This window comes from Mercenaria mercenaria, chromosome 14, assembly GCF_021730395.1.
Source record: "Mercenaria mercenaria strain notata chromosome 14, MADL_Memer_1, whole genome shotgun sequence".
Taxonomy (NCBI): Eukaryota; Metazoa; Mollusca; class Bivalvia; order Venerida; family Veneridae; genus Mercenaria; species Mercenaria mercenaria.
This window is the reverse complement of record NC_069374.1, coordinates 910,938-922,650: the sequence shown is the minus strand read 5'-3', so window position 1 is coordinate 922,650 and position 11,713 is coordinate 910,938. Positions and strand designations below refer to the sequence as shown.

Sequence of the window (11,713 nt, the reverse complement as noted above, 5' to 3'; positions counted from 1 at the left end):
AACTTTCTTTACAGTTGCTGTTCTTTTTGAAGCCCATACATGGTTTGAACAGTTACGTTTAAGTTAAAAAAAATACTACCACGTTCCATCACCAATTATTAAATTAAGAAAAAAATTGCTTTCTTATTTCAGGTACAGCTTAACCATTGATTTCAATTCATTTAGATTTGAAGATTGAAAACTGCTCAAGTCTGTGATAGGGAGCGTTGGCAATGTTGCATTTTAACAAATTCAGTCAAATCGAGTCTGCAATTTTCTTTTTTGCCTTGTTCTTGGTGCTTCCGAGGAATCTACTTTCCAAATTTGATTTAGTAAACGTTTAGCCTTTTACATTGTTTTAACGTGGTCTCGTTTTGTTCAGCTGTGAACAAATTGGGAGTTTTACGTGAACATATTTTATTTACATTCAATATTTTTCGCAAAGTAAAACGGACTCCTGCAGCCGATATTCCTGATTTATGGGCTAATTTGCGCATAGTCAATCAAGCATCTTCCTCAATTAATTCCTTGATTTTCTTATCACCTTGCCTAGTCGTGACTAATTTAGGTCGTCCATATTTTGGAAGGCCTTGAAATTACTCGTTTCAAGGTTTGAAACGAGACATCCACCTGGTAACTTTGCTTTACGATACTTCAATATGTCAATATATGTAAGAAACATCACTGAAAATGTTTCGGCCACTTATGCCTAAAACATTCCAAGCTTTGATATACTCTCAAATTTTATGCCACTTTTCAGAACGCAATCTTCAGTATGTTTTTTTTTTTTTTTTTTTTTTGTAAAATTTCATGCATCGCTAACCGGAGGATATACCTTTCAATAAAAACTGAGTCAAGACATTAGCGCATGTGGAATTCGAGATTTCATCACAATTGCATTACATATAAATCACCCCTCGTGGTTTATTTTAATAGGGAATCGATCCTATCGATTTTCGCCGCGAAGCAAATCCCACTACGGTAACATACGAGGTAATCCAAACAATACATACTATCCAAATAAAAAAATATGGAGTTCCGGTTTAGACCATGGGCGTGCGACGACCCCGATGAAATTCGGGATATCACGGTCTTCGTTAATGTTAATAAGCGTCCGTCAGATCAGTAGGCCAAACGCAATATCCGCACAATAAGATGTCTGCGACACGAAAGAAAATTCAAAGTAAGCTGTTAATTTTGTTGCGTCACAAGCTAATCAGCCGGTAACATGACTACACTGATATAATTTGTGATACAAACATGCTTTTTTCATTACTGAGTAGCATTTTTAAACGGCGACATTTTGAACATTTGATTTATAGTGAGAGTAGATGTAGTTAGATCTACACTGGCGCCGACATTTTGACAATTTGAGAAAACAAAAACTTCTCCAACGAGTTCTTCAGTTTGGGGAATGAGAGAATAGATTCACCTTTGTGTCGCTTTTCAGTTCGTATTTTAATCCCTTTCCGGTTCTCTAATTTCTTGGAACTTCTCTGTTACTCCTGTATTGAATTTTTAAAATTAAAAAATCCGTGATTTTACTTGCAGGCATGACTGATTAATGGAATTATTTTACTTTTATATAGAATATGGACGGCACTCCAGTACAGCATGTGCATGGTTGGACCTGTTGACATTTTTAGAAACGTGAGTAACTAACTTTCCAATGTAAACAAACACCCCACCCATAAAAGCATAGAAATTCCTTATTTTTTACATTTTTATTTATTCATAAATTTGAAAGATTACTATTTCTTAAGGCTCACTGCATACAAAGTATTTAAGTTGAGCTAATGATTCTGCCCATAAGCTGTGCTCAGCCTAAATATAGGGAATCGGATCGGCTTATAGAAAAAAATATAGATTTTAAAACGTTTTTCATGTTCTCAGAATTTTGCATATACTGCATTATTGTTCATGACTGGACACAAATTTGACCTTGTTAATCAACTTTTCTATAAGAAATCATTTAAACCAGTAATTTCGCACATCTGATTTAAAAATAGGTCAGTGAGTCCCAGGCATATACATGCTTTTACCCGTAACCGTGAATGCACAGTGTTCGAAATTAGAGATAGTTCAATAGCCAATGACTACAGAATTTCAGCTCGTGCAACTGATTTGCTGCAGATACAACCTCGACCAGGCTACCATTTATTTTCTAACGTGATTGAAAAAGCATGCTAGTTAAATGCGTAAATCTTGTTTATTTAGTATGATTTCCATTTATAAAACTTTTTTTTTTTGTCTAGAATGCATCGCACAGGGGTTTTTTTTCCCGGCCGTTTTTAAAGCTGTTATTCGGCTATATTCCCAATGCCAAAAAGTATGTATTTTTCCCAAAATGAGTGCAAACATTCCCAATCTACATTCTGAAAATTATGGACAATTTTTTAATGGAAGTATGTTAAAAGAGGTTGTACAATGTGAAGCAAGTGTATGAGGAAGTGCTTAAACACATCTTTACTATATCCTATGGGACTAAATATTTCCCAGTTTGGAACATTTACGCGTCAGAATTCCCAATTTTGGGGGTAATTAGGCTATGATCCCAAATTAGCTAGAAAAAACCCTGTCGCACAATGTACCCCGTACGAAAAAGTACGCCCATACTTTAGGCGGAAACCGCCTAGAAAAATAAGGCGGTTTCCATCTTATGTTGCTGTTAAGCGTAATATCAGCCTTAGGGAGAATAGGGCTCGAAATATGCAAATCTTTTCCTGTTAGTAAGGCGGAAACCGCCTAAATTGGCGTAAAAATGTTTAAGCAGGAAAAAAATCCGTCTAAGGATATTTTCTGCTTAGGCGGGAAACATAAAAAATTTAAGTATTTATCTTGAGCATGAAGCTTTTCACATTTCACTAGATTCATTTTGCTTTGCCAATTACAATTTATTAATAAGACAGCTTCAATTTTACAAATATATCAGCTGTGGCAAGCAATAACAAAACTACTGAAGCAATTGCACAACAATACTGACTAAATATCATGAGCATTTCTTGAAAAAAGTAAGTTATTAAACCTTCACTAAACTAGCATGGACATGTCATGAACTACTGGTTAATGAAATTATCATTAATGTTTGGTGCCAGTGCCATACTATTGTGATAAAATATCTATAATTATGGCAATAATTATGATATTAAGATAATAACAATTAAATACTAACTTAGACTTGAAATCTTATTTAAATTGTTTGCTACCTTGTAACTGCTATGCATTATACATGTACTTCTGAAATGTAAGTAATTAACAGATAGTGATTTGGTTAAAACAGAAAAGATGTTCATTAAATCCTCTACACCTTAATTTGCTATTTCTAATGGTTTGCAGATGTAAATTAATTAAATTTTAACTCGCCACAAATATATAATGTACTCCTTTGTCTAGTCTACTTAACTAACAAATCCCATGTATAAATGCCTTCAGAAAGTGCTTTCTCTCTAAACAGGAGTCACAACATCTGGATGTAATAAACTCACTGGACCCTTACAGTGATCCTATTTCAAATTAATTGATATACAATTACCAGCTTCCAAAATTCCGCCTTACCTTAGTAAAGCCATTTTTTCTAAGTTAAAAATTTCCCCTTATTTTATCTGAAAATTCCTCCTAGTGAGAATGCACCTTTTTCTGAAAAGCATTAACCAGAATTTAAGAAAAATTCCGCCTTCCTGTTAGGCGTAATATTTAGAATAATCCATGTCCGCCAATAGTCCGCCTTTGATGTCCATTTTAGCAGGATTACGCCCTTAATACGCTTTAATTCAGAGCAGATTCCGCCTTATTTTTTCATACAGGACAGGTTGAGGAACACTTATTGATTTATTGAAACTGTACGAGCATGCTCGATTAGTTGGTCAGAATTATGACGGAATTGAATTCAAACTGTTCCATAAATGCAAGAGTTTAAGAATTAGTCAGAACCATAATCATGCAGAAGATGTAATTACTTTCACAAATCACAAGGCTCAAATTTTCACTCGCTAAATGCAAGTCAGTTTCATGGAATGCAAAAAGATAAAAATTTCACACAATTTATTTTGCAAATACAAATAATAGTCAAAATTGTTGCAGTTTTTATTAATGTTTGTAGATTCGCTTTCATTGAGGGCAATTAAAGGCAGTGACAGGGTTTTCCCTACGTGCAGATAACAGAAAACACAACATCTTTTGGAAAGCCGTGCTAACAATATTGATGTTCTAGCATGAATTTTTAGGATATTCTAACATTTTTAATTGAAAGTCTAAATTTGCAAGTAGATTTTCAGATTTAGCAACAAGAAAAAAAAGCTACGTGCAAAAATTTGCAATTGGTCAAAAAAGTTAAATTTGAGCTCTGCAAATGCAAATCGAAGCCACTCACATTACTTGTTGGAAGACTGTTCTGATGCATTCAGTTCCTGTTCTCCTAGGAATCCCCAATCGAGCATGTCCTAAACAATATGATGAAGTATTTTGAGGGTATGAGACTAGTTGTTTTATGGTGCAAAATTAAGATATTTTATGGTGCTTTAAGTTCAAGCATGTGAAACTGGTGTCAGTCTCGGAAAATTTTCTATCTGGTTGCCAGAATGGGTTAGTTGAAATCTGAATTTTGTACACTGCACGCATACTCAAATACATTTAAAGTTATACATTTATGAATCATGGCCGTCAGATGCCGTCAGATACCAATAAACAATTGTAGCATTTTGTCGGCTCCTATGTTCATACTAAACTGAGGAAGGCAGAACAAATTCTTCTAGCTGCATGCTTTACCAGTCTGTTTTTCGAGCAAAGTGAAGGTCATTGACCACCATGTCAAAAAGGTACATGGAATTCACTGGGTTAAAGTAATGCCTGGCAGTTCTGGCTGGTCAGTCCTGTAAACAAACCCACTCATACAGTGACTTTTGTTTTCAAAACTGAAATTTTTAACCGCATTTACTTTGTTTCATTAATTATACATTTTGACAAAATTTACTACTGTTTTATTTTCATTGAAAAAAGTTTTATTTAACAAATTTCTCCCACCATGCCAATGATATAATTGGGGTCATCTTATTGGCATGAAAATTGAAGAAGAAAACAGCTTTTGCAAAAAAAGATGTTAGCCCTTAGACCTTAGAAATTTCAAGACAGCTGGTTGTCCATGTTTTCTTAATTTGCTCATTTTTCACTATTTTCAGGCATCTTGGTCTATTATACCGAGTATTGTTGTACTGCTCCAATGTGCTTGTTGACAGACTGAAACCACTTGCTTGCAGCTCATAAGGTATTTATTTCTATCTTTCTATTTCTTTATAGTTGCAGCTGTTGGAAGCAGTTTCAATTATTCAAAAAGCAAAGTATACTGTAAAATCATTAGTATTTGTGTGGATAGATTTTTGTGTCAGTGCACAGAATCAAATATCAAGGAACATTAGGCGTAAAAAATTTGTTTGTTTCCGGTATCCCAAACTACACTAAATTTTTGGCCCGACCCTAAATGTTTTTATGGCCTTGGAGAACATTTTTTCAGCTTTTTGACAAAAAGTTGCAAAACTGCACTTTTTATGCTTTAAACATGGTCAGTGATGTTATAAGTCAACTTAACGATGCTCTAGAGTCATAACCCCCCTATTTGTATTCATTTTTTGACACAAAAATAATTTCCGAAAAGTCTCCCTAAAAATAATTAAAAAAAAAACAAAGAAAAAGTTTTTCCGACCTACCTACCCAAATTTTTTTAGCATGTTACCGGAAACAAAGAACTTTTTTTTAAGGCCTTAGTAAAGACTCCATTTCATTTTCTTGATGTGAAAATCCATGATATGGTATCTGAATGAAAAAGCATTTCTGGACAAAACCATTAAATTTTATACATGTATGCAAATTCAAACAATTATTAGCTCACCTGTCACAGGGTGACAACATGAGTTGATGTCCGTCATGTGTCAACAATTTGTAAAAAATCTTCTTCTTCAGAACCACTGGGCAGATTTACACCAAACTTCACAGGAATGATCATTGGGTGGTCCTCTTTCAAAATTGCCCAAAGAATTTAATTCCATATAGAACTCTGGTTGCCATGGCAACCGAAATGGCAACCGAAAAGAAAAACTTTGAAAATGATTTCTTGTCAGAAATTGTTAGCCGGCAGGGCTTTTCATCCTTTTATGACAGAGGCCTATATTCGGCCACTTCCCAATCCAAAAACGTTGCAGTTTTTCAAAACTGTGGCAGAGAAACATCCCAAAATGCAAGGTAACATTTCCCAAAAATCACATCAACAAATGGTTTAATTTTGTTTACGTTTTAGTATTACCTGAGGAAGTGGTTCTAGGGTATCGATTTTTATATGCCCGAAGGGACGTATCATGTTATGGTGCTGGTGTCCGTCCGTTAGCAATTTCGTGTCAGTTCTGTAACTCTTGAACCCCTTGAAGGATTTCATGGAAACTTGATACAAATGTTCACCACACCAAGACGACATGCAGAACGCATGTTTTGGATATCTCACTTCAAGGTCAAGGTCACACTTAGGCGTCAAAGGTCATATCAGTTTGTTTCGTGTCCGCTCTGTAACTCTTGAACCCCTTGAAGGATTTCAAAGAAACTTGACACAAATGTTCACCACACCAAGATGACGTGCACAGTACATGTTCCGGACGTGTCGCTTAAAGGTCACACTTAGGGGTCAAAAGTCATATCAGTTTGTTTCGTGTCCATTCTGTAACTCTTGAACTGCTGGAAGGATTTCAAAGAAACTTGGCAGAAATGTTCACCACACTGAGACAATGTGAAGAGCGCATGTTCCGGATGACTTGCTTCAAGGTCAAGGTCACACTGAAGGGTCAAAGGTCATATATGACTGCTTTGTGTACATTGCTCTGCATTGCAGTGCTCTTGTTTTTATTTGGCAGATCTCTTTTTTGTTCACTTACAATATTTTTTTTGAACTATTTCCCTTTTATGTTACTATAAATAGCTTATTTTGAAACTTTTTTATTATTGGCTGTAGGAAAAAACCGAGACCACTTTTCTGTGGTACAACATGGATGGTACCTCTGATTTTTAGGTGTATTTTTACATACCTGTACCTGATAAGGATTTTTTTGTGGACTTTGAATATTTTTTTTGTGGACTTAGATTTGTTTTCCTTTTGTTCTTCCACTCCTTTGGGCTACAGGTCAAGTTCTTTAAATTTTGCTCCCATCCTATGATGTAATCCTTCGGGCGTATATTGCCCCACTTGGCGGAGCTCTTGTTTGTCTTACTGCATTTAAATACCAGTCTAATTCGTTATGTTCTGTGTCCTGGAATTTATATTTTAGTCCGTGCTTTAGGGGAGATAAATTTAATTCGTCTTCGGTGTTTACTTCCGGTTGATTATTTTCCTGACAAAGTGTCATATAACGGGAAATGTTACTGCAAATCTATCAAACACGTGGCAGTATCAAAAGAAATTGGAGGTAATCTTTCGACCGTGGGGTAAAAAGGCGTAACTTTGAGGGTACGGGTAATAATACCACCGAAGAAACAGCCTGTGATTAGATTTGTAAAATTTGAAGTCTGAAAAATGCTGTAGTCTAGTCTGTTACTGTAAAAATTAAATTTGAGTTGAAAATATTTATTACTGTTCAAATTTATACACTAACACCATCTTTCCATGAATAGCATTTCTTCCCAAACTGGACAGTTATCGCATATAAATTTCCAAATTTTAAAGGCCTTGGCCTCTATCCAATTTGCTGGTGAAAAGCCCTGGCTGGATTTCAAAAATATTTTATGGAAATGATCTCTAGGTGACCCTCTACCAAAATTGACTTAGCCGTTGTGTTTCGGTTAAAAGCAAGTTCCTCTACCAAGTTAGTTCAGATTATCCCCCTTGGGTCAAATATGGCACTGCTATTTGGTCGGCTACATAGACTTGTTTAGGAAAAACATTGGCCAACTCTGTATTAAAACAGCTGAAAATATTTTAAATTGTTCAGAATAATGTCCAATTTGTAATAGAAATTTTATGTTTATTTGTTTTAGTTTGCCTGCTTTCTGAAAGCTTTGAGTATGAAAACATGTCTTTTCTGTTGGGGTCTCTTTTTATCAATTTACAATGTTTGATTTGTGTTTTACAGGTTCACTTCTTGAGAGCAGGCAGCTACAAAATGGAAGGTCAACAAACCAGTATACTTGAAAAGCAAGAAAGAAACACCAGGAAATATGAAAAGACAGAAGAACAAGGGAACTTGAATAAAAAAAACTTTTAAAGATAGGAATTCAGGATTTACTTAGAAACTAAATTTATTTTGAGAACAGCAGTGATTGACTAAGCTCTGTTACTTTAAGAGATAAAGTACTATTATCACATTGGTTTTGTTATGCTTATATAACATACTAAAGTTTCATTAATCTTATATTAGATAATTGTTTTCTGGTTTATTTTGTAAAGGTTGTCTACTAATTAACATACTTATATTTAAGTAATATTTTCCATGAAATTTTAAAGAGAAAGTTTTGTTATACCCCCATGTAGTAAGCTTGTCTGTCTTTCAGTCAGTTGGTTTTCATGGTTTTCCAGATGATAACTCATGAAAAGCTTGACCGATTTAAATAGTTTTTGGTACACAGGTGTAACATCAGAAAATACAGGTCAAGTTTGACTTTGGGGTTAGTAGGTCAAAGGTCAAGGTCACAGTGGCCCTGTAAGGTAAATGGTTTCTAGATGATAACTTGCGAACGCTTTGGCCTAGGCTCATAGCTTTTGTAACACAGGTGTAACATGATAAAATACAGGTTGTTTGAATTTGAGGTCAGTAGATCAAAGGTCAAGGTCACAGTGACCCTGAACAGTTGAACCGTTTCCGAATGATAACTTGAGACCTTGAGCCTAGGATGATAAAGTTTAGTACACAGGTGTCACATCATGAAATACAGGTCAAATTTTACTTTGAGGTCAGTAGGTCAAGGTCACAATAAGGCAAAACAGTGAAATGTTTTTCAGATTATAACTTTAGAATGCTTGAGCCTAGGATCATGAAAATTGTTAGGGAGGTTGATTATGAACAGCAGGTAACCCCTAATGATGTTGAGGTCGCAGGTCAAGGTCACACTGACCCTGTTCTTTAAAATAATGCACTGAGGGGCATCTTGGGTCTTCCTCCACCATTAAAGCTGGAAAGTCGCCATGTGACCTATCCTATGTCGGTGTGATGTTAAATCCAACATAATAAATAACGGTTCTTTAAAACGGTTTTTGGACAATAACTTCAGTATGCATGTGATGAGGATCACAAAATTTAGTACAAGGTTGGTCTTGACCAGCAGATGACCCGTATTGATTTTGAGTTCCAAAGGTCAGAATGACCCGGAACATTTAAACCTTTTCCTTACAACAGCTTGAGAACACTTGGGCGGAGGATCATGAAACTTCATATGGAGATTGATCTGGACCAGCAGATGATCTGTATTGAATTTGAGGTCATTAGGTGAAAGCTCAAGAAAGTGCTGCTTTGACATTGGCTTAGTTCTGTGAAAAGGCCATATTGTGGGGGTATAATTCGTCACTCCTGTGACAACTCTAGTGTTTAGCTCACCTGAGCACAAAGTGCTCAAGATGAGCTTTTGTGATCGCCCTGTGTCCGTCGCCGTCCGTTCGTCCGTCCGTCGTCAACAATTTGACTGTTAACACTAGAGGTCACAGTTTTGACCTAATCTTAATGAAACTTGGTCAGAATGTTACCCTCAATAAAATCTTGGACAAGTTTGATATTGGGTCATCTGGGGTCAAAAACTAGGTCACAGGTCAAATCAAAGGAAAAGCTTGTTAACACTATAGACGTCACAATTTTGGCCCAATCTTAATGAAACTTGGTCAGAATGTTACCCTCAATAAAATCTTGGACGAGTTCGATATTAGGTCATCTGGGATAAAAAACTAGGTCACCAGGTCAGGACAAAGGAAAAGCTTGTTAACACTCTGAAGGTCACAATTTTGGCCCAATCTTAATGAAACGTGGTCAGAATGTTACCCTCAATAAAATCTTGGAAGAGTTTAATATTATGTCATCTGGGTTAAAAACCTAGGTCACCAGGTCAAATAAAAGAAAAGAAGCTTTTTAACACTGTAGAGGTCACATTTAAGAATATATCTTCATGAAACTTGGTCAGAATGTTAATTTTGATGATTTCAAGGTCCAGCTTGAATCTGGGTTATGTAGGGTCAAAAACTAGGTCACTAGGTCAAATCAAAGGAAAAGCTAGAAGCCACATTTATGACCATATCTTAATGAAACTTGGTCAAAATGTTTATCTTGAAGATCCATAGGTCAAGGTTAAATCTAGGTCAGGTGGGATCAAAACCTAGGTCACCAGCTTAAATCAAGGGAAAAGCTTGTTAACACTCTAGAGGTCACAATTTTGGCCCAATCTTAATGAAACTTGGTCAGAGTGTTACCCTCAATAAAATCTTGGATGAGTTTGATATCGGGTTATCTAGGATTAAAAACTAGGTCACCAGGTCAAATCAAAGGAAAAGCTTGTTACCACTGTAGTGGCCACATTTATGACTATATCTTAATGAAACTTAGTCAGAATGTTAATCTTGATGATCTATAGGTCAAGTTTAAATCTGTGTCAGGTGGGATCAAAAACTAGGTCAAATCAAAGGAAAAGCTTGTTAACACTCTAGAGGCCACATTTATGACTGTATCTTCATGAAACTTAATCAGAATGTTAGTCTTGATGATCTTTAAGTCAAGTTAACTAGGTCACCGGGTCAAATCAAAGGAAAAGCTAGTTAACACTCTAGAGGCTACATTTATGATCATGTCTTAATGAAACTTGGTCAGAATGTTGATCTTGATGATCTTTAGGTCAATAGGTCAGGTGAGCGATACAGGGCCTTAATGGCCCTCCTGTTTATTTGTTCTTGTTGCAAGAGAAATGGTACACTTTAGAATACAGATTACAGCAAGTCACATTTTCATTATTTTGACAATATTTATTTCAAAGCCTGACAAAAGCATCCAGTACTGTTATTAAAAGTTGTTATTCACAGTTCAGCTTTATTTCATGTATGGATAAAACAAATTATGTAATCTGTGATCATTATAAATGTGTATATAGATAAAACTTAAACATGTGGACAGTTTATTCGATAAATAAAGTGTGATGCAAGTCTTTGTAATGTGTATATAAAAGCGAAATTAGGATTTGTTTTACCAAGCATGGTACTAAGAGCGAGTAATTTCAGAATTACAATTAACACAATAAGAAAAAACCAGGCCTGCACAAGAAGGCTAATGTCTCCCTAGTCTGAGCTCTTAACCTGCCGTGGTGCAAATAGATTGTTACATGTGTGTCTGTCTGTTACGGTCTTGTTAACAGTGGGTTGCAATCTAGTAACTTTTCAGTTTGTATTATTTTTTAGCTCACCTGAGCACAGTGTGAGCTGATATGATCACCCTAAGTCTGTCATTTTGCTTCTCAACAATTTGCCTGTTAACACCCTAGTAGTGACAAGGTGATTTTTTGATCACCCTTCGTCCGTCGTCCGTCGTCTGTGCGTCCGTGCGTCCGTCAACAATTTCTTGTCTGCACGATAGTGGTTTCATTATTAATTTTATTTTAACCAAACTTGCACAAAACTTGTGTCACCATACGATCTTGGTTCCTTTCTTGAACTAGCCAGATCCCGTTATGGGTTTCAGAGTTATGGCCCCTGAAATGGCCAGAACTAGCTATTTTGACCTTGTCTGCACAATAGCAG

The 11,713-nt window shown here is 35.7% G+C and overlaps 1 long non-coding RNA gene across 1 annotated transcript; it reads left to right on the top strand.

Moving 5' to 3' along the window:
* Positions 1 to 1,494: 1,494 nt before the first annotated feature.
* On the top strand, positions 1,495 to 8,279 carry LOC128548247 (uncharacterized). Its single transcript, XR_008366898.1, has 3 exons — positions 1,495 to 1,629; positions 5,154 to 5,239; positions 8,082 to 8,279. It is a non-coding gene; the product is annotated as an uncharacterized LOC128548247 (long non-coding RNA).
* The last annotated feature ends 3,434 nt before the right edge of the window (positions 8,280 to 11,713 follow it).